General features: G+C 35.3%; 1 non-coding gene across 1 annotated transcript; it reads right to left on the minus strand.

The window, feature by feature from the left end:
• Positions 1-7,890: 7,890 nt before the first annotated feature.
• On the minus strand, positions 7,891-7,997 carry LOC124886850. The gene has a single exon (XR_007044256.1). It is a non-coding gene; the product is annotated as a small nucleolar RNA R71 (small nucleolar RNA).
• Positions 7,998-23,153: the final 15,156 nt, after the last annotated feature.

Consider the following 23,153-nt stretch of genomic DNA (forward strand, 5'->3'; position numbering starts at 1 on the left):
TTAAAACTGTTTTACTCCATGGTGACTTAGATGAAAATTTATATGGATCAACCCGAAGGTTTTGAAGTCAAGGGAAAAGAGAATTGTGTTTGCAAATTGAAGAAGAGCTTGTATGGTTTGAAACAAACTCCTAGGCAGTGGTACAGGAAGTTTGGTTTCTTTATGAGTCAGTAGGGCTTCAATAAGACTACTTCAGACCATTGTGTTTTTGTGTAAAAATTCTCTGATGGTGACTTTATTATTGTGTTGCTTTATATTGATGACATGTTTGTTGTTGGTTATAATTCTTGCAGGATTCAAAAGTTGAAGCAAGAGTTGAGTAAGTCTTTTTCTATGAAAGACTTAGGACCAGCAAAGTAGATTCTTGGCATGGAGATTGTCCGTGATAGAAAGGCCAAGAAGTTGTGGTTATCACAAGAGAAGTACATTTAGAAAGTACTTTGAAGGTTTAAAATGGACAAGGCTAAGGTTGTCAGTACACCTTTAGCTATGCACTTCAAGTTGAGTACGAAGCAGTGTCCTTCCAGTGATGATGAGAAGGAAGATATGAAGAAAGTTACTTATTCTTCAGCTTTTGGTAGTTTGATGTATGCAATGGTTTGCACAAGACCGGATATTGCTCATGCTGTTGGTGTTGTCAGTCGTTTTCTTTCTAATCCGGGAAGAGAACATTGGAATGCTGTGAAGTGGATTATGAGATATCTTTGTGGCACTTTTATTCTGAGTTTGTGTTTTGGTACAGGGAAGCCTATTCTTTGTGGTTATACTGATTCAGATATGGCTGGTGATGTTGATACTTGCAAGTCTACTTCAGGGTATTTGATTAATTTTGTAGGGGGAGCTGTGTCTTGGCAATCTAGGTTGCAAAAATGTGTTGCTCTATCTACTACAGAAGCTGAGCTTATTGCTGTCGTTGAAGCTTGTAAAGAATTGCTTTGGATGAAGAGATTCTTGAGGGAACTTAGTTGTGCTCAAGGGAGGTATGTGTTTCATTGCGATAGTCAAAGTGTCATACATCTTGGCAAGAATTCTACATTTTATGGTTGGTCTAAACACATTGATGTGAGATACTATTGGATTCGGGATGTGTTGGATTCTAAGTTGCTTGAACTTGAGAAGATTCATGGGGATGATAATGGTTCCGACATGATGACTAAAGCTTTTTCAAGAGGAAAGTTTGAAGATTGTTGCATGATCGTCGGGATGGCGTTCTCCTCCACATAGTCGGGAGGGGGAGAATTGTTGGGTCATGGGCCTTTGTCTCTTCCTATGTGGATAAAATGAAGCCCAATTTGGACCAACCCACTTTTGCCCATAGACCCATTACTATGGAGCATATATATTGATCTCTTTAGGTCTTATTCATCATCACAAAAAGAGAGTTTTCAGCAGCCAAAGAGAGAAAAATAAAGCTGATTTTCGTACCTAAATTTCAGCCACAACTGTTAACTTCAAATTGCGATTTCTGCTTCGTTTCTTGTCCGATTGAGCTTATTTTTGGACTGCTTGTTCCTCTCATCTCAATATTTGATTAGGAACTGACGGATCTTGATTTGGTGTCCTGTATCTCCTGTTCTTCATTCCCGAACAGTAGCTGTGTTTTTGGTGTTTTCACTCCTTTATTTCTCTAGTGTTTGGTGCTGTGGTTTATGTATTGTTTCTTGTTATTTGAAACTTGTTTGGTGGCCATTTTGGAGGAAAATATTGTAACTCTTTGGTGATTATAGTGGAGGTTTGGTCCCGTGATTTTTTACTCTTCACTCCGAAGGGTTTTCCACGTAAATTTGGTGTCTTGTGTGATTACCTTTATTCTTGCCCTATCGCATTTGTGTGGTAATTCATTTGCTTCCATATTACTTTGTTTTTATTGGTTTTCTTGTCTCTTCTTGGTTCAAGTTGAAAGGAAAAGTTTAATCTTGGGTATTTTTCGCTGCTACCCTGTCGGGTTCTCTGATTGTGTGCCTGTCTTTCCTACCAGCCTCAACTCCTGCCTGTATATCCTCCTATTGTAGCTATCCTATGACTTCCCCTTCTACAATCATAGGGAAAATATTTCTAACTTGAGTCTTTAACCTATGTATGTACACCTACTTTAATTTTGTCTTTTGTTTTGATTTTTAGAGTTGTTACACATTAAGCAAAGAAATTTTGAGTTGTGAATCTCTTCCATAGTTTTTGCAATTTGATAAGAGATGGTGTTAAACAAAGAAATTTCTTTGTTATGTTGAAAAGAAAATATTCTTATTGCTTGTGCATATAGAAAATTTTTTTAGACGCGATGTATTTAGGAATATACAATTTATATTATCTTAAAATTTTTGTTTCATGACTTGTTTAGCGTACGTTTGTTGCACGTGTGTATTAAATCAATCAATAAAAAAATATATTGCTACCTACTAACCTTCTATCCTAATTTGTGTCCTCTACGCTCTCCTATTTAAGGTCATGTTCTTGGTAAACTGTAATTACATCATATCCTGTGTAATCATCTTTCTTTAATACTTCTTTGGTCTAATTCTACCTCTCCTAAAATTATCTGTGACCAACTTCTCACACCTCCACATTAAGGCATCCACGCATCGCTTTTTCACATGTCTGAAAACAATACAATTAAATCTATCATTTACACAAAAAAATTTCAAAGTCAATCGGAATTAATCTACAACATGTAAACTACAACAAAATAAGATGATAGCTGAAAGATCAAACCAACATAATTAAACCTAATTTTTACACAAAAATTTTCTCAAAGTTGATCAATATTCATCTATCACCTGCAAACTAAAATAAAATAATGTGATAATAGATATATCAAAATAATATAATTAAACCTAACCTTCACACAAAGTTTTTCTCAAAGTCGACCATCATTCATCTACCGCATGTATTAAGCAGAAAAAAAAAGTAGTAAGATATTAGGATAATACGATCAACTCTAACCTTTCACAAAATATTCTCAAAGTCCGACTAAACATACAAAACAATATGATAATAGCGATATCAAATAAATAAACTAATCCTAATCTTTATACAAAATTTCCTCAAAGGCGACCGACATTCATCTACCACCCGTACAAATAACCAATCAGGAAAGAGAAAAAAATATTTCAACATTGAAATTGAAACCTACTTTGGTGCTCCAACAGTTGCGCTTTTTTTGACAAATTTAGCATAATGCAAGCAAATACTTAAATTAAAATTAAAATAAGAAAAAAAAAAAGTTGAAGTAAAAGAAATGAGGGTTTTTTTATGGTAAAATTTGATCAAAATATTTTTTAAGCAGAATTATAAAAAAAATAAATTATAGAAAATAAAATTTTTAGAAATGTTAAATATTATAATTAGTTCTAAAACCAAAATCCGCTAATAAGAAAAACTGAAGTTTGATGTCCTTAGATTTTCTTAATTATCTTTTAAAAACTAAGTCTCTTTTTCTTTCTTTTTTTTTCTTTAAGTGAAAGTAACCCTATTGGGCTATGTTTAATTCAGAAACAAAATTGTTTCTTAGAAATAAAGTAACATAAAATTAAATCTTTATCAACATAAAATTAATTTTAAACTAAATAATAATTTTAGAAAAAGTGAAAAAATGTTTTTTCCTAAAGCTGAGTCTTTTAGTGAAGGATAAAAAATTTAAATAATTTTTTTACGGGTTTTTATACTTTTAATATATTGTAGATGTAGATTAGTTTGGCTTTTAATATTTAATTATGTAAATTTTAAGCATAGTTACATATACTTGTTCTCTTGTTTGTGGTTATACATGTTATAAATATTTATTTCTTCTTTTATAATAACAGAATGTTAACTTTTCGAGAAGACAAATGATATTGAGAGTCGTGAAAAATTATGAGAAGCTGCAAAATTGGAGAAGAAAAAAAAAAAGAAGAGGAAGTTTCAGAAAATTTCATAACTGAACTAGAAGAGAAAATGTTATGTAGAGAGTTCTGCAAATATTCTTTAAAATATGTGCAAATATATAATAATTAACTATAGTTAAGTGTTTTTAATCATAGTTAGAGAAAATAACACATCTCATTTGTTTATTGATTGGATATAAACAGCGTACAGATAAATTTTTATTTTTCATATCTCTTATGTATAAAAAAAAATAAAGATTTTTTTAATAAAAAAACTAAAAATTAAGAACAAATTTATAAAGAATTGTAAAATCAATCCATCAAAAAAATAATATACTTTTAATTTTTAATTAAAAGTTTCATGTTCGAACTACGAAAATAGAGGATGAAGATTTGGCATTTTTAAACCTATAGCACTTGGTCTTATCTTATAGAAATTTTATTTAGGGCCTCTCGTTTTAGTCCTCGTTTAAGACAAGTTACAGCTCAATTTCATTAACTTTCCTTTTAACATTACCCAGTAAAGTGATCATGGAATGGACCTTTTTCCACAATCTTACAAAACCATAGTACCAAATGGTACATTCAATTTAATTCTGATTACGACTTACTACTTTTATAAATATCTATTTTTAATGAATAAATAGTCAAAAATATTGTTCTATTTTTATTTAATGATTAAGTTTACTTCTCGTTATATTATAGGGCAAAATATATTATTTCCGTCATAAAACTTAACAAGAATATACTTCTTTTTAATAGTTGTCCACGATGATATTTTAACTCGCTGGACTAATATTTGGGTGAGATGAATGCAACATAATTTGCCACCTCATTGTTAGATTTTTATTTTTCATTTTTCTCTTTATCCATTTACAAAATCCTAATCCAAAAGAAAATGTCAACTTCTTCTTTTTTTAATTTCGAAACGCATAAGTTCATTTTTTTATGTTTCTGAAATTGAATAATGTTTACTAATATCACAATTTTAAAGAAAACAAAATTGATTAAGTAATATTGCTCAAAGAATATGTTGATAAGATCTCTGAATTGAAGGCAAGAACCATCTTTATTTTTCTTGGGATAGTGCTGGCAAGAAACTATTCCTTGAGTTGCAGAAACAATTGGAGCTTTTTGAGAGCAAGAAACGGTTCGACATGATATCACATTTACTTAAAGACTCCATTTTCACAACCCCCCTCCCACCAGCCCCCCCCAAAAAAAGGAACTGTAATCTTCAAGAGAAATTTTTTGTCAAAATAATGGTTAATTTTGATGTTTTTGATGGAATTGTGGATGATTTCAACAACATACCTAGTATATTCCCATAAAGTAGAGTCTGGAGAGGATATAGTGTAAGCAGTTTATACCACTACCTCAAATAAAATAGAGAGGATGTTTCCGAGATACCCCTATCTCAAGATATATAATAGTATAACAAACAAAAAAAACAAATAATACAATGAGATAATACACCACTAGATAATAAAAGAAACAAGTCACCCATAGAGTAACACTACAAACAGTACCAAAACACTACGAACAAGAAACTACAAGACACATGCATAGCACTATAACTATTGGCAAAACTACAAACAGGACACTCCTCCATATTAGAAGGACGTACTCCTACTCACTAAACCTCTACCCTAATCTGCATCCTCCAAACCTTCCAATCCAGAGTCATGTCTTCCGTAAGTTGTAATTGCTCCATGTCATGCCTAATCACCTTCCTCCTATATTTCTTTGGCCTACTTCTACCCTATGTGAAACCATCCATAGTCATCCTCTCACACTTCCATACTGGAGCATCCATGCACCTCCTCATCACATATTAGACCATCTCAATCTCGCTTCTCACATCTTATCTTGCATTGAAGTCATTCTCACCTTCTCTCGAATAATTTTATTTCTAACAATATCTCCTCTAGTAATTCCACACATCCATCTCAGCATCCTCATCTCTGACATCTTTAAATTTTTGATCTAGCGCGTATTTATACGTCCAAGTACTAATTATTATCCTTACTTGCACCCATTTCATGAGCTACATTACATATTATGTCATGTATTTGAGCTTAGTTTGTGTCTTGAACTAATGGATATGATTAGTGTTGCAGGACTAGAATTTGATAAAAATGAAGCTTAATAGAGCATGAATGCAGAGCTTATGGATCATTGGAGGCGTTAGGAGCAACACTGTGAGTAAGAAGAGTTTAAAAGGAGTAAAACAACATTTATAAAGAATGGGATATGAAACGAAAGGTGAAGAGTGCAACACAGAGCTGGAACGGTGAATTTTACACTAGAGCATGCCACGCCCAAGGTGCTCTACAATTAAGGCATGGCACATTGATGGCCAAAGTTCAAATGGTGAATTCCAGTAGGCATCCACGATTAGGGGGTGCCACTCCCATGGTGATCCGCAATAAGAGCATGGCACGCTTGAGTGTCTTGCGTGTGAAATTTTCCCCAAGTATAAATAGGACACTTGTATTGTTTTAAGATATTATTGTGTATATCTAAGAAAGGAGAAAAACATACGAGAGGTTCAGTTAGGGTTATTTTACCACTCAACTTTTCTACTTTTATTTTGGTATGAATACTTTGAATTCTTGGATATTAATTACTAAAATGAGTGGCTCATTACCTATGTTTTGCGGTTGAGGCCGAACACATAATTGTATGCCGAATTCCTTAGTTGGTTAAATTTTTGTTTGTCATAGGGGCTATTTTTAATCTCTTTTTCTTAATATTTTGATGCTTGAACACCACTGAAATATATCTATAATCTTCTTGTGAACCCGGAAGGAGAATTATTAGGATAGATTGAGGAGTTTAAGGAGCAAGTTCTTATATTTTAATTAATGAAAGATTTGATTTGCATATAGGATAGGAATATACTTAAAACACCTTGTTTGGTTCAATTATATTAAGATAGTGTAATGCATCTAAAATAGATTATTGCATCCCCGATCAATAGTGTAGTTGTGATATTCTCTTAGGTAGATGATTAGAGGTTTGAAAAACTATAATCATATTATTAACCATGTGAATCAGCAATACGGTAACCAACACAATCAACAAAGGGAGAATGATTTACATGATTGTTGTGAGTGTCTTAACCCCAGAATTCTCTCTCGATAGTGATTACAAAATTGCTTAATTTTCTAGTGTTACATTTTATTACCTTTTACGTACTAATAGTTTGTAAAACTCTTATAACTCATCTTGATACACTACAATACTTGCTTGGAATATTGTTAATTACTTTGTTAAGTAAATTGCTAAATAAGTAGTCCTTGTGGATTCGATATCCAACTCTCTCAGAGCCATTATATTACTTGTCAGACCACATACACTTGCATTTGCGCTAGTTCACAACAAGTTTTTGGCATTATTGTCGGGGACTCAAGAAATTAGTAATTTTTAAAATTTTATTTTTTATAATACTATACAAGTATTGACAACTTGATCTTAGCGGCTCATTTTTGCAAGACCAATTTATACCTTGGATTGGCGAGAGAAAGAGAATTGGTTATGTCATATTTGAAACCCGAGCTAGTATTTCATCAGTGGTGGAAGGAAGCAACATTCCAATACCAAATACGAAAAAATCAAAAGACTAATTCGATAAAAATTGTTCCCGATGAAAGTGCAATGACGAGACTTGTTCGTGAGGTGGAAATTCCACTCGCTAATAATGTTACTAATAAAATCCACAGACAAGATATTGGAGGTTAGTTCAAGTAAAAGCAGAATATGGTGCAACTATTGCACCCTATCCAACAAGTCACAGGACTATCTTATGAGGTTCCACAATAGCATTTGCAAATCTTTCTTGAGATCAGTAACACCTACACCCCTACAAAAGTATCGGCCGATTATATGAGACTCACTCTATTTCCTTTTTATTTATTGGGAAAAGAAAAGAGGTGTATAAAGGCTGAGCTACCAAATTCCATCACTAGAGTGAATGACTTGGCAGTGAAAATTTTTGATTTGATTCTTAGCATCTGGAGAGACCGCACGATTAAGGAGTGAAATTTTGAATTTCAGGCAGAAAAATAGTGAGACTTTGTACCAAGCTTGAGAAAGGTTTAAGTGTATGCTCTGTGATTGCCCTGACCACCATCAAACCAATAAAGTTTTGGTGAATACTTTTATAGAGGGACTTGAGCCACATGCAAAAATTCTCCTAGATTCAACAACAGGTGGACAAGCATTGGAAAAGACTTATGATAAATTATACACATCAATGAATCATATATCATAGGGTAATCTTGAATGAAATGCAGATGTGTCAAGAAGAACTCCAAAGAAGTTGTAAGGTTGCTAGAAGTTGACCAGTTGACAGCTATCGCAACACAAATTGCCTCTCTCAATTTAGTAACCTAAATTTTGGGGAACTAGCAAGCTTCAACCAATGTAGTGTAGTAAACTCAAACTTAGTGTGAAGTATGTGGTAATGGAGACCATTAAGTAGATGCTTATGCAGCCAATTCGGAATCTATGAACTATATAGATAATGCATAACACCAAGGGAATCAAAATTTCATAAATTCATATAATTCCAACTGGTGGAATCACCCTAACTTCTTATGGGTGGAAATGAAAGACAAAATGCAAATTAGTATCAAGGACAAGGAAATCAGAATTTTCAGCAACAAGCCTAGGGTAATCGGGCTATTGCTTAGTCAAGCAATATTGAGGAAATACTGAAACATATTATGGAATATCAAGCACAAATGACAGCAGACATAATGAATCAATGGTTGGCTACTAAGACACTAGAGATTCAATTGGGATAACTTGTGGAAGAACAGAATACTAGACCTTAGGGAGGTCTATCATGTGATATCGATCCAAATCCCAAGCAAGTGAATGTGGTTTCTACTTGCAGTTGTCTGTAATTAGAGGAGTTAGAGCCCAAAAGGGTGACTGACAGAGCTATGGCTAAGAATAAGGAGAAAATTAAGAATGACAAAGTTAAGAGAAGTAAGAACAAAATGGCAAGTGCGAAACCACCTCCATCATTCCTATAGAGGCTGAAGAAGCAAAAAGAGAAAGCATGCTACCAAAAGCTTATAAACTTATTGAAACAAGTTCATATTAACCTTTTTTTTATTGATGTTCTGTAAGGATTCCAAAAATATCCTAAGTACATTAAGGATATTGTGTAGAATAAGAACAAGATGACAGAATATGCCATTGCTGCACTTCTTGAAAAGTGCATCTCACGGATTCAGAATAGACTGTCTATGAAGCTCAAGGATCCAAGAAGCTTTACTAAGATCATAATTGGGTTGTCCGTTAGTGTTTGAGGCTTATGTGATCTTGGGAAAAGTATAAATATCATGCTCACCTATTAGTCCTTGAGGCTTATGTGATCTTGAGGTAAGTCTAAATCTTATGTCCACTTGCTTTATTCAAGAATATGGGGTTAGGTAGTCCAAGGCCCACCATAGTAGTATAGTAGTTAGATGATGATGTCACCCAAATTAAATCTCCAAGAAAGTATAAAGAGGACATTTTTCAAATATAGAACCCAACAAGGTTGGGGTTGATCCCATGAGGAATAGATTGGAAACCTGTCATGAGCTTGCTAATGTAATTGGAAATTACGGAAACTAAATGGGGGGTTTTCATAAAACTAAGAGTAATAGTAATAATGTTGGGTCATTAGGACTGTTATCAATATGAGACAATTACTAGGATTATGTTTCCCCTAACTTCATAACTCTACAGATTGTTCATGTTTGTCAAACTATCTCGGTGTTTTGCATTCAAAATCTCACAAATTATCGTCTAACCCTCACCTTAGCTTGGTGAGTTTCAATCATCTCCGCTTGGTCTCAAAGTGTCGCATTACTAACTCTTTTCTTGATCTTAAATAATAATCTTCGCTCGGTCTCAAGTTAATTAGATAAAGGTTAATAACTTCAAATCACTATTATGATTTCTTTTTCCTAATATCTACCTCACTCTTGAGCAAGTATCCAATACAAGAGAGTTTCTAACATTTGCAATCATTAAGAAAGCAATCAAAATAATAGAAATCCCAATACATGCAAGAACGCTAATATAGTCTGACTTTGCACTAGAGTTGCTTTGTTAATCCATCAAGGTTCCCACAATCGTAGTTTGGGGTTTAGCTGCTCATGATTATAAGAACACACATAGATTTCATAAATGAAAGCATAAGGATGAACTTATGAAGAATAATAATGAAAACTCAAAATCTCAAATTAATTTCAACCCTAAAAACCAAGAATAATAATTCCAAGATCAATAATGTATCTCAAAACTTAAAACAATGTAAAAAGTGTAATAAACTTGAGTCAGGACCAACCCACAAGGTAACCTACGAGTCATAGGTCCCGTACCAGGGAAATCAGAGTAATCTTTAAACTACAGAACACCTAACTATGAGGGAACCTGTAGGTTCCATATATGCCTTGTAGGTATGGGCATGGGAATTAAAATTCCACTATCAACTTCAGAATCTTTAGGCTCTCAACTTACGTGGCCACCTACGAGCTCATAGGTACTACCTACAAGCCATAGGTTGGCTCGTATATACTATCTATAAGCCATAGGTTGGATCATAGGTACTCTTCCAGCTTTTTTTTATCCCTTTTTTCTCATTCTTGGCTCCGACCTCTATTTTTTTAAAAAAATCAAGACATAAGCACCTCATATCTAACAAGAATAACTTAGTACTTGCACAATTTCCTAGTTTTAAGCATCAAAAGTGACATGAAACCATGATACATCAACACTCTCTTCTTAGAATGTTTGCATGACCTTAGACACTAACACATAATAGAGAAACACGATGCTTAACTAAAATAAACCTAACGTACCTATGGTAGTTAAATCATTTTAGATCAAATTTCTTACCCCATCATATTCACACTTTTCAAAAGCACTGTGTGGATTCATGTAGCTCAACAACATGACACAAAAGAAATCATGTGATGGAATTACATTAGAAACAAACAACCAAGCATATATCTAATTGACACTACCCAAACAATAAGCAATTAATAATATGACCCATGTACCCTCACCGAAAGAAAGTTCTAACTCTCACAGTATCATAATACATGTCAGTGTAGGTACTACATCAAAAATACCCATGCTCTCAAAGAAGTTAAAACAATGTGCATAAAATACCACAGGCTTGCCCTTATTTTTTATAGCTTTATTTTTCAGACAGTCGGACTAAGATCACTATAGGACATTTTTTAGGCTTGTAATGTAGGCTTAGGGGAAAGTATGGTACATAGTGACTTACCCTCCTTGATACTACACTTACATTGTTGGCTCCACTACTTAACCATGCTTCTTTTGTTCGCCCTTTTATTCCTTTACTGCTTATTCAGATTGGGTGTGGTTTCCTTCATTCTTTGCATTTATTCATTCATTTATTTTTTCTCTTATTTTTTTCCTTCTTTTACATTTTCTGCCACTCCCAATACTACTTTCTTTCCTTTTAATCAATATCCTTCTTCATACCCATTTTTAACTACACACCCCTATGATAGCCACCCTCAACTTAGGCAATTTGCTTGAGTTGAGGTATACAGTGTCCAAGGAGGGACTAGGGCTAAAACAGGTTCATTATATTTAAATAGGAAGGTGAAAAGGTTAAAATAATAAAATAGGTCAATTTAGGCTCAAATTAGGGATTAAGGGATACATATTTTTATTTGGATGATCTTTTAGGATAAGAATGGATTTATACAAACACGGCCTATGATCATGTCCCCACCAACTGTCCTACAAACTAGGCAAGACTAATCAGGAAAGTTCTAGATTAAACATACAAAGTGAACTAGGTAAATGCCTCACACACATACGGTAAAGTGTTATATTATCAAATACAACCTATCCGATTCATGCAATAAGAAGTTATGGTTATTTTTATCCTTAATACTAATGCCATAAAAAGATTCAAAAATGGGAAAACATATGTTCACAACACATAGTTCACAAAATTTTTGGAGGGGTATCATATTTTTCAAACATATAAAAACCAAACAAAATATTTTGACTACACTAAGGTTTCTTATTTTTCTTTTAATTAAACTAAACCAAACATAACATATATTATGACACAACACAATATCTAAACATGTCGGCTCTACTATGGTAGCACACCCTAGGGAAAAGAAACATGATAACAAAAAACTTGCGTGGTTGGTAAACACCCACCCCAACTTAAATTTAATGCATTGTCCCCGATGCATACTAGAAAATAAAGAACATAAGGGTGTAGGTACATACCTGGGATGCTCTAGGAGTCAAAAGTAGGCTCTCCCCAACTGGAGCATCATGTGGATCATTACTAGAAGGTGGTGGTAGGTGCTCAACTGGAAGAGACACCCAATGTAAATTAGGCATGCCTCTACTCATCAATATTAAAATAAATCACTTACTCTATGGTGTCCCTCTTTAGGGCACACCTAAACTCATCAGAGTTACCCTGCTACTCCTGCTTATGTCTTCTCTTGGCCCCAAGAGTCTAGGCCTCATCTTCCTTAGCTAAAAAATTAAAAATCAATTATGGTGGTATATGCGGCGGTTGCATAAAAGAAGAATAATCAAAGCAAAGGTATAAATGTGGCTCTCAGTTAAAGTGAGCACTTTTGACCTCAAAGTAGGGACCTTTTTGTGTAGGCTTAATAAGTCAGACACTTGAGTCTCGTATAGTTGATCTCCTATTCGAGCCTCAAAACTATCAATATGCCCGTGCATCTCTCGATTGAACCATTCTATAGTGTCCATCATCCTAGCCTCCACTTTTACCTCTGATACCTTCAATATAGTCCCCACCTATGGTCGAATATGACCAAATAACTTGGCCAATTGGGTATCAATGTATAGCTAGTGATCACTTAATTCCTACTATCAGTCCACCAACTACTATAAAAAATCTCATGAGACAGTCACCATAGCTAAAATAAGTGGGCGAGGGGGAAAATTTGTAACATCCAATATTTTTTGCGCTTGAAAATTCTAAGATTTTATCCTCACAGCCCAAACTATAACTCCCCATATGAGTCGTAGGGAGTCTTGACTGGTCTTATGGACCCAATTGTAGTCTATCTAATATGTTGTCCTGGAGTTTCTTTCTTGATTATGACTTAGACCCTATAAGTTATAGTGTCTCATAATGAGTCGTATGGTTCCTTCCTAGCCTAACCACTATGATACTCATATTGTTTTTAGTTTGACAACAACTGGAGTAAATGAGTTATAATAGATGAGTACGAGTCATATGGTATGACTTGTATCCAAGTCACTATTGGTGATCCTAGATAATGCCTAGTTATGACTAGATGATAAGAGTCATAGGGTGACCCTACAAGTCATAAGGACATCTGCAATAACTGGGGATCTATTTCAGTCTTTTTGTTAACGATATTCTGGTCAATTCCCCTTTTTCCTTACTTGAACCCAAGGACCATAAATCACTCTAAGAGGTTATTTCTCATCCATAACACAATTAAAAATACTCTCAAACTCTCTAAACTCTCCAAGGTCAAGATACTTAGGGTGTCTAAGAAGTTGGTCATCTAAGAGCTCAAGGGTTGATTTCTCTTCCTAAATCTTGATATTTCAGGCATGTTACTCTTCCCCAATTATTAATTTATCAAAAGCATGTGTTTTACATGGTTTAAATTGTATGGATTTAAATGTGGGTTTTGTTGTGGTTGAGTGTTTTGACATGGTTGATTGTTAAGTTGCTTTCCCATGATTTAATACATATTTCTTATGCCTAATTAATGGTTTTAAATGTATGGGGTGCGTGGGTATGGTGAATAAGATAAGGTGTCTTGGTTTTCCCCAAATTATTATTTTAAACTTGGAATTGGTTTTGAATTATTATGTTCCCTCAACCTATTTGTAAAATTGAGTTTGAAATATAAATTGGTCATATGGTTTGACTTACTTACTATGCTATTGCATTGTATAAATAGTTAAAATGTTAATAGAGGATTTTGAAGGCCTTGTTGGCTATGTCTTGATTTAATGAACAAACGGGGCCAAGGTGTTCCCCCAATTTGATTTGACAAACTAAAGAAGGTCGAGGCATTCCTCCAAATTTATTTAATGAATAAAGGTGTTGAGGCGTTCCTCTAGATAATAGAATTGTGATGGAAACATAATAAACTTGCAAGTGTAGAAAAAGAAAAAGCAAGGAGAGATAAGTAAAAGACAGAGTAAGAAGTTTTGGTATTTGGATCAGGGTGAAGGTCTGCAGTAGAGTGGTAGAGATTGTGTGAAATGGTCTAATAAGAAGTGGGGGAATTTTGGTTCCTATTCTATGACTATTTCTCCATATTATAATTTATTTGGTGATCACCGATTTAAGAGCAATAATAGATTTAAGGCACAAGGTGCCTAATCTCAGGCCATTGGGGTTAAGTTTACTCCATCTTATCCCACTTGTCATTTTCATGGTCAGGTGCATCATGAATTTTGTGATAAGGAAAGGGATAAATGTTTTAAATATTATCAGCCTGGCCATATTTAGAGGAATTGGCCCTTTAGCTCCGACATTGGTCAGAATCATTTGTATGCTCTTTCTACTTGTTAGGATTCTAAGGTGTCTCCTGATGTTGTTATTTGTATGCTAAAACTTTTCTCTCATGATGTATATTTTCTACTTGATCCTGCATTTACCCTTTCTTATATGACCCCTTATATGGCTATTCATTTTGGTTTTGGTCCTGAGTGCATTCCTAATCCTTTCTTTATGTCTACCCTGGTGGGTACTCTATTATGGCTATAAGGGTCTATAGAGGTTACGTAGTATCTGTCTGTGGTAGGGAGACACTAGTTGATCTGATATAGTTGGACATGTTAGATTTTGATGTGATTTTAGGGCTAGATTGGTTGCACTCATACTAGGCATCCCTTGATTGTAAAACCTAAAAAGTCAATTTCTAATTCCCAAATGAGCCAGTTATTGAGTGGAAAGGGAGTTCCCTAGTGCCTAGAAGAAGATTCATTTCGTATCTTAGAGCCCAGAAATTGATTTCCAAGAGGTGTCTTTATCTTTTGGTCTGGGTTAAAGATTTTAACTCGGAGGGTCATTCATTATAGTCTGTTCTCATTGCTAATGAATTTCTTGAGGTTTTCCCTAATGATCTTTCTGTTGTTCCTCCTAATAGAGAAATTGATTTTAGGATTGATCTTCTTTCGAACACTCATCCTATTTCTATCCCTTCTTATAGAATGGCTCCAGCCCATTTGAAGGAACTTAAAGAGCAGTTGTAAAATCTTCATGATAAGGTTTTTATTCGACCTAGTATTTCTTCTTGGGGTGCTCCAGTACTTTTTATGCGTAAGAAAGATGGGTACCTTCAAATATGTATAGATTACCACCAATTGAATAAGGTGACTGTGAAGAATAAGTATCCTTTTCCCATGATTGATAATCTATTTGATCAACTTCAAGGAGCTAAGTACTTTTATAAGATTGATCTTTAGTCAGGTTATCATTAGATGAATATTAGGGAGGTGGATATCCCTACGACTGCTTTTCAAACATAGTATGGTAATTTTGAGTTCTTAGTTATGTCTTTTGATTTGACTAATGCCCCAGCAGAATTTATGGATCTGATGAACTGGGTATTTCATCAATTCTTAGACTTAATCATCATCATGTTTATTAATGATATTTTGGTTTATTCTAAGAGTGAGGCAGATCATACTGATCACCCCCGCCTTGTGTTGCAAACCTTGAAAGATCAGCGGTTATATGCAAAGTTTTCTAAGTGTGAGTTCTGGTTGAATATAGTGACTTCTTTGGGGCATATTATTTCTAGTGAAGGGATCATGGTGGATCAAAAAAAGGTGGTATTGGTTAAGAAGTGGCTTAAACCTATGACTCCAATTGATATTCGGAGCTTTTTGGGTTTATCTGGGTACAATAGGAGGTTTTTTGAATGTTTTTATTCTATTGTTTATCCATTAACTAAGTTGATCCAAAATAATATAAAGTTTTGGTGGTCTGATGCTTGTGAGGTTAGCTTTGAGAAGTTGAAATACAAGTGGACTTCAGCTCTAGTTTTGACGCTGCCTGAGGTACCGAGGGTTTTGTGGTTTATTGTGATGCATACCGTGTGGGATTGGGCTATATGTTGATGCATCATGGTAAGGTTGTGGCCTATGATTCTAGGCAGTTAAAAGTTTATGAGTAGAATTACCCAATGCATGACTTAAAGCTATTGTTGCGGTCTTTACTTTGAAGATTTGATGCCATTACTTTTATGGAGTTCATGTTGACATATTCTCAAACTAGAAGAGTTTGCAATATGTGTTCACCCAGAATATGTTAAATCTCAAGCAAAATATATGGCTTGAGTTGCTCAAGGTCTACGATATAAGTCTTCAAGACTGTCCAAGCTAACATGGTTGTGATGCTCTTAGCAGGTTGTAAATGGGAAGCTTATATCCTGTGGATGAGGAAAAGCGAGAGTTGGTGAAGGATATTCACTATTTAGCTAATCTTTGAGTTCATCTCTTAGACTCTGAGTATTATCGTGTGATGGTGCGAGAGGTAGTGAAATCATCTCTGTGTTCTGAGGTGAAAAAAATAGGTTTTTGGATCCTACCTTGATATGGATTAAGGATGACGTGAGCTAGCAGAAAGTGATGGTTTTTAAGATTGGGAGTGATGGTATCTTGAGGTACCAAGGTAGGTTATGTATTCCCGATTCATAGGCTGTGAGAGAGAATCTTGTCTGAGGCTCAAGAGTTAAAGTACACTGTTTATCCTAGTTCAACATAGATGTACCATGATTTGATAGAGATCTATTAGTGGAATAACTTGAAGAGGGATGTGGCCAACTTTATGGCTAAGTGCATGGTTTGCCAATAAGTGAAGGTGGAGTACTTGAAGGATATGCTAGGTCTTATGTGATCAACTTTAGTGCTAGTTGGGTTGACTATTTTCATTACATTAAGTTTGGATATAATGATAGTTATCACTCAAGTATTAGGATGGCTGATGAGTGATGATTTTACCACTCATTCTCACTAAACATTTGTGCACATTACCTTGTTTTCAATGAATAAACGAGACATAGTAGTGATAAAATGCACTAATATCCACTCCCTTCAAGCATAGAGTTGAGGAGATGAGAAGATGTGGATTGGGTCTTGAAATGATAAAAGGAATCTAGAAAATGTTGCTAATGACTCAGAGCAAACGTGGCCTCACTTACCACGATTGTTGTCTGAACACCGCAATCGCAGCCAGCTAAGAAAGAACAATATCCAGCCTCGAGTAGTGTGACAATAATTAGAAAAATACGATTGCTATCTGTCAGAATGGTCATATACCACGATCGCTAAATCATAGCCGCGACCGCGATTGCGCGAATATAGTCAAAGCTCAGCGATTGCAGCACAGTGGGACAATTGAGTAAAGGGCACTGTATTTAATTCGGGCAGCTGAATCAAAGACTTATATTGAGGATTCAAAACATTAAAAAGTATGTGGAGGAGAGGGAGAAAAAGAACCCTAGAATTTTGAGTGAAAAATTGATTGTTCATAGTTATTATAATTATTATTCCAAGAGGAAATTAATGACATTAGTGTGTGGAGTTGAAGATTATTTTTAACCTCTATGATCATGAACATCATGGATAAAATACTTGGCAAAAATCTTTTCTCCTATATCATGAATAGCTAACGTCTTTAGTCTTGGGATTATGTTGAACTAAAGTGTAATTGTGTGTGGGTATTGATGAGTTTTCTTTATTTTTAGTTGTTGAATATGGATTTCACCATTACTTGGGTTAATGAGTTGTAATTTAATGGGTGAAATCCCCGAATCTCCAAATGGGTTTGATAGGTGAAAACCCCAAACTCTAAAAAACCTTCATTATCCTTGAAAGAGGGATGAAGGTAAACTTGAGGTAACCCATAACAGCCTTGAAAAAGGGTTATAGAGGGGCAAGGTAATGGTGGACAATTGATCGTATGGTTTACTAATTTTTTCAATCTTAGAAATAAGTGTAGTTGTAGTGTAAATCATGTCAAAAGCATCATCCAAGAAATAGGGATGCTTAATTGAGGTGTTGGGTGATTACAAATTGCACACTTGTTAGGTGATCGAAAGAACCAATGGGTGAAATCATTGTAGTTTTATTGAAAGATTGACTACAATGACTTTTGACCAAGCCTATCCTTAGATCAATAACTAAAACTCATGCCAAACTATCATTTACCCACACACTATGCCTTTAGGTAGACATGATCCTAAGACCCTCTCTATTCTTAATTTTAAATCAGAAGTCTCATATTCGTGCATTATTAATCAAAAATTTTTACAAACCATTCTTAACTCAAATTCCCCCTTTTTAATTTACATGTCGTATTTGTTAGCATTTTGGGTACCCCTTTTGTAAATAGAACACCTATAAGAATCAAAATTTATAATTCGCTCCTTGTGGATTCGACCCCAACTCTAGTTAGGTTATTGACAGCGATCGCCTCACCCCTAAAACATGGGAGTGATTTGAGTGTTATTAAAATAGTGTTGTTGTCGGGGAGTGAAATGTAGATTTTGCTTGTGTGGTGTGATTTTTACTTAGCTGTACCCGTAGTTATGTCTTTTAATTTTTTTTTAATTATTTTTGCTCTTTGAGTAGGCCAATATTATCATTCCTTAATCATCAAGAGTCATGAGGACTCAGTTTATTTTGGGGCCGAAGATCATGAAAGTGCCATTTTTATTCCCCCCACCGAGGAGCATGGGGTATTTTATTTTACAAGTGTAATAATGAAATTGCTCCGCATGAAAGGACTCTTTGGGAGAGAATCACATCAAGACCCGAAAGCTCACTTGTAGGTCTTCGTGGAAGTCTGTGCTCCATTCAAAGTTGCACATATATCTCAAGAGTCCATCCGGTTATGTCTCTTTCCATTATCTCTCATGGGAAAGGTAGTTCTTTGGCTAAGATATTTGCACATAGGATCTATTACTTCATGGACAAGTCTCATGGAGGCTGTCTTATGTTAATACTTCCCACTATCTAGAAATTTGAAGTTGAGGGGTGAGATTGTTTATTTTTGCAAATATCAGGAAAAAACATGGCACGATGCTTGGGGAAGATTCAAGGAAACACTTTTTAAAAACCCTACCCATGAGGTGCCAGAGAAGATTCTTCTACAAATCTTCTATAGAGCATTGGACCAACAAAATAAGGCTATAGTGGACAATGCATCCGGTGGATAATTCATCAACTCGTCATATGGAATCATTTCAAAAGTCTTAGACCAAGTAGAAATTTGGTGTAAGGGTTGGGACATAAAGGATATCGAGGTGTCCATGGGGGATCCCTCTTCTTTCTTTGTGTACCATGATAAGAAAGATGAAAAGGAAGAGACCAATGCAAAGATGGACAAAATGATGCCATGCCTCGAACTCCTATTTGAGCATATATTAGGTGATCAAATGGAAAGCATGAGTGTGATAAGTATAATAGAATTTGAACCATGTAAAGACGTGAAGGAGGAGGTTATTGGAGACAAATTAGGTATGATGCCTAGAGGCTCGGAGGGTTTCCATCTTTCCTCACAAGGACAAGATGGAAATCAAAGTCGGAATTGGGAACATCTAAGCTTGGCACATTGTGAAAGGAAAGAGGAAATTGATAGAGATATTTTGGCACGGATTTTGAGTAGTAATGAGAGGACTAGAGAAATAGTGAATGACATGCGAAGTGAATTCCCCATGATCCACCAAATGTTTACATCTCACTCCACTTCCATCCAACAACTAGAGGCGAAAGTATGCCAAATATCAAGGTATCTTATGGAAAATCAATGTGAAGAAATGCAACGTAGGGAGGAGACAAAGGAGAAGAGAAAAATATCCAATGATGAAGAGCCAAAGCTAAGTGAGCTATTGAATGGAACACCAACAGTTAATGATTGTCAAATTGTCTCCATGCCATCAACTCCCATACATCCTATTTTCCCTAACTCGCCCTTAAGAAAGGGAGAGCATGACAAACTAAACAAATGTTTTGATAAATTTAGTACCCTTTCTATTAATATTTCTCTTATTGAGGTGTTTCAATATATGCCTGGGCATGCTAAATTTATGATGGATTTGGTGTCTAAACAAATTTGTTGGAGGATGAAACCATAAAGGTTACTCACCATTGTAGTGCCATTATGACAAGGGCATGTGTCAAAAAGAAGAAGGACCCCGATGTTTTTATAATCTTATGCACCATTGGTACATTCACTTTTGCTAAGGCATTACGTGATCTTGGAGAAAGTGTGAGCATTATGCCCTATGCTAATTTTAAAAAATTGGGTTGGGTAAGACAAAGCACACGAAAATGAAGTTGCTCATGGCCGATCGATCCATCAAAACCCCATGGGAGTCCTACATGATGTTTTAGTAAAAGTGGACCAGTTTATGTACCTGATAGACTTTGTTATTTTGGATTGTTCAATGGACGTTAAAATTTTTATTATCCATGGGAGGCCATTTTTAGCTATTGAGAAGGATTTAGTAGATTTGGAGTCTGGGGAAATAAAGTTTAGATTGAATGATGATGAGGTATCATTCAATGTATGCAAGTTCATGAAACAACCAATGGACCTACAAGTCATCTCGGTGATTAATGTTATTGATGGAGAAGTGTCAAACCATGTTGATGTTGGTTTGTTTAATGAACCTTTAGTTGGGGTGATATAGAATTATGAAAGAGATGAAGTGGAGGAGTATAATTAGGTGGTAGCATCTTTAACCGAGCTTGGGGTTCACACTAAGAACCCGGTTAAATTAGATCTCAAGCTAAAAAATTGAGAAAGTCCAACCGCAAAACCATCCATCCTTGAACCTCCCAAAATTATATTGAATCCCTTGCCACTTCATCTCAAATATGTGTTCTTCAGGGAGGATGATACCTTGCCAATCATTATTGCTATTAACCTAAACTACTTTCAAGTAGAGGCATTGAAGTTGGTGGTGAAGAAATCCATTCGACCCATTGGTTGGACCATTGCAGACATCATCGACATAGCCCCTGATATTTGCTCGCACAAAATTAATCTCAAGAATAATTACATACCTAGTATGAAGAACCAAAGGATATTAAAAAAAACCCATACAAGAGGTATTAAAAAAGGAAATTATAAAGTGGCTCAATGCGGGAGTGATATATCCTATATCGAATAGCACGTGGGTGAGTCCGATACAATGTGTTCCTAAGAAGGGTGATATTATGGTAGTCAAAATAAAAAAAATAATCTCATCCCCGTTCAACTGGTCACCGGATGGAGTCTGTGTACGGACTACCAAAAACTAAATACATGGACTGAGAAAGACCATTTTCCAATACCTTTCATGGATCAGATGCTAGATAGGCTTGCTGGGAGAGGATGGTATTATTTCTTGGATGGGTACTCAGGGTACAATTAGATTTGTATCACATCGGAGGACCAATAAAAGACAACTTTTACTTGCCCATATGGTACATTTGCATTCAGGCGAGTGCCCTTTGGGCTATGTAATGCCTCGGCAACCTTTCAACGTTGCATGTTGTCAATATTTGTGGATATGGTTGAAGGCTCTATAGAATTTTTTATGGATGACTTCTCGGTAGTAGGGAACTCTTTCGAGTAATGCCTCGACATTTGAACAAAGTGCTTGAAAGGTGTATGGAGATAAACCTTGTCTTGAATTAGGAGAAGTTCCACTTTATGGTCAAAGAAGGGATCGTATTAGGCCTCAAGATATCTAGAAAAAGCATTCAAGTCTATCAAGCCAAGGTTGGGGTAATTTCTAATCTCCCACCTCCCATTTCCGTAAAATGTGTTCAAAGATTTTTTTTCCATGCTGGGTTCTATCGACGTTTCATCAAGGATTTTTCCAAGATATCACACCCCATGTGTAAAATTTTTGAGAAGTAATCTAAATTCAACTTTGATGAGGCATGCTTGAAAGCTATCAAATATCTTAAGGAATTGCTCATTTCAGCCCCCATTATTGTGTCCCCGAATTGGTCATTATCGTTTGATATAATGTGCGACCTAAGAGGTATTGCATTGGTGCAGTGCTAGGAAATGCAAGGACAAGCTATTTTATCCTATCTACTACGCAAGAAAAACCTTGAATGATGCCCAACACAACTACACCATCACCGAGCAAGAATTATTAGCGGTAGTATATGCCTTTGAAAAGTTTCGGGCCTCTTTGTTAGGCACGAGAGTAGTGGTACAGATGGATCAAAAGAAACAATATTTGTTTGATGCAAAGAAATTTTTTTTGGATGAGCCATTTTTGTTTCGGGAATGTGCCGATGGATTTATTAGGCGGTGTGTCATGGATATTAAAATAAATGATATCTTGGAAGCTCGTCACTCTTCGCCTTATGGTGGTCACCATGGAGGAATCCAAACCACCGCAAAGATTCTCCAATGTGGGTTTTATTGGCCTTCAATGCATAGGAATGCCATTGAATAGATTAAATCTTGTCACAACTTTCAAATGCATGGGGGTATTTAAAGAAGGCATGAAATGTCCCTCAAGCCTAATCTTGAGGTGGAACTCTTTGATGTATGATGAATTGATTTCATGGGTCCTTTTATGAGTTCATTTGGGAATAAATACATTTTAGTTGCGATTGATTATGTATCCAAATTGGTGGAAGCCATCTCACTCCTGACTAATGAAAGTAAGTGTGCCACCTCATTTCTAAAATAACATATTTTCATAAGGTTCGGCACTCCTAAGGCCATCATTAGTGATGGTGGCTTGTATTTTTGCAATCGGGTGTTTGGTGCTCTTCTTGATAAGTATCGAGTTAAACATAAGGTTGCCACTACATACTACCCTCAAACAAGAGGATAAGTGAAGGTTTAAAATCAAGAAATCAAGTCCATACTCGAAAAGATGGGAAATATAGGCCACAAAAATTAGGCAAGGCAACTTGAAGAAACACTTTAGGCCTATAGAACGACCTATAAAACTCTAATTGGAATGTCTCCCTATCAATTAGTGTTTGGAAAAGCATGCCATTTACACGTTGAACTTAAGCACAAGGCTCTATGGGCTTTGAAAAGGTGAAATATAAATTGGAGAGAAACATCCGAGACACGGGTGACACAACTCTATGAGATAGAGGAATTCCTCTTAAAGGTGTATGAGAGTTCAACATTGTATAAGGAGAAAATGAAGAAATGGCATGATGCTCAGATATTACAATAAGAATTTTATGTTGGAGAGAATGTACTCCTCAATGATTTCC

The sequence above is a fragment of the Capsicum annuum genome, chromosome 8, assembly GCF_002878395.1.
Source record: "Capsicum annuum cultivar UCD-10X-F1 chromosome 8, UCD10Xv1.1, whole genome shotgun sequence".
NCBI classification, from domain to species: domain Eukaryota; kingdom Viridiplantae; phylum Streptophyta; class Magnoliopsida; order Solanales; family Solanaceae; genus Capsicum; species Capsicum annuum.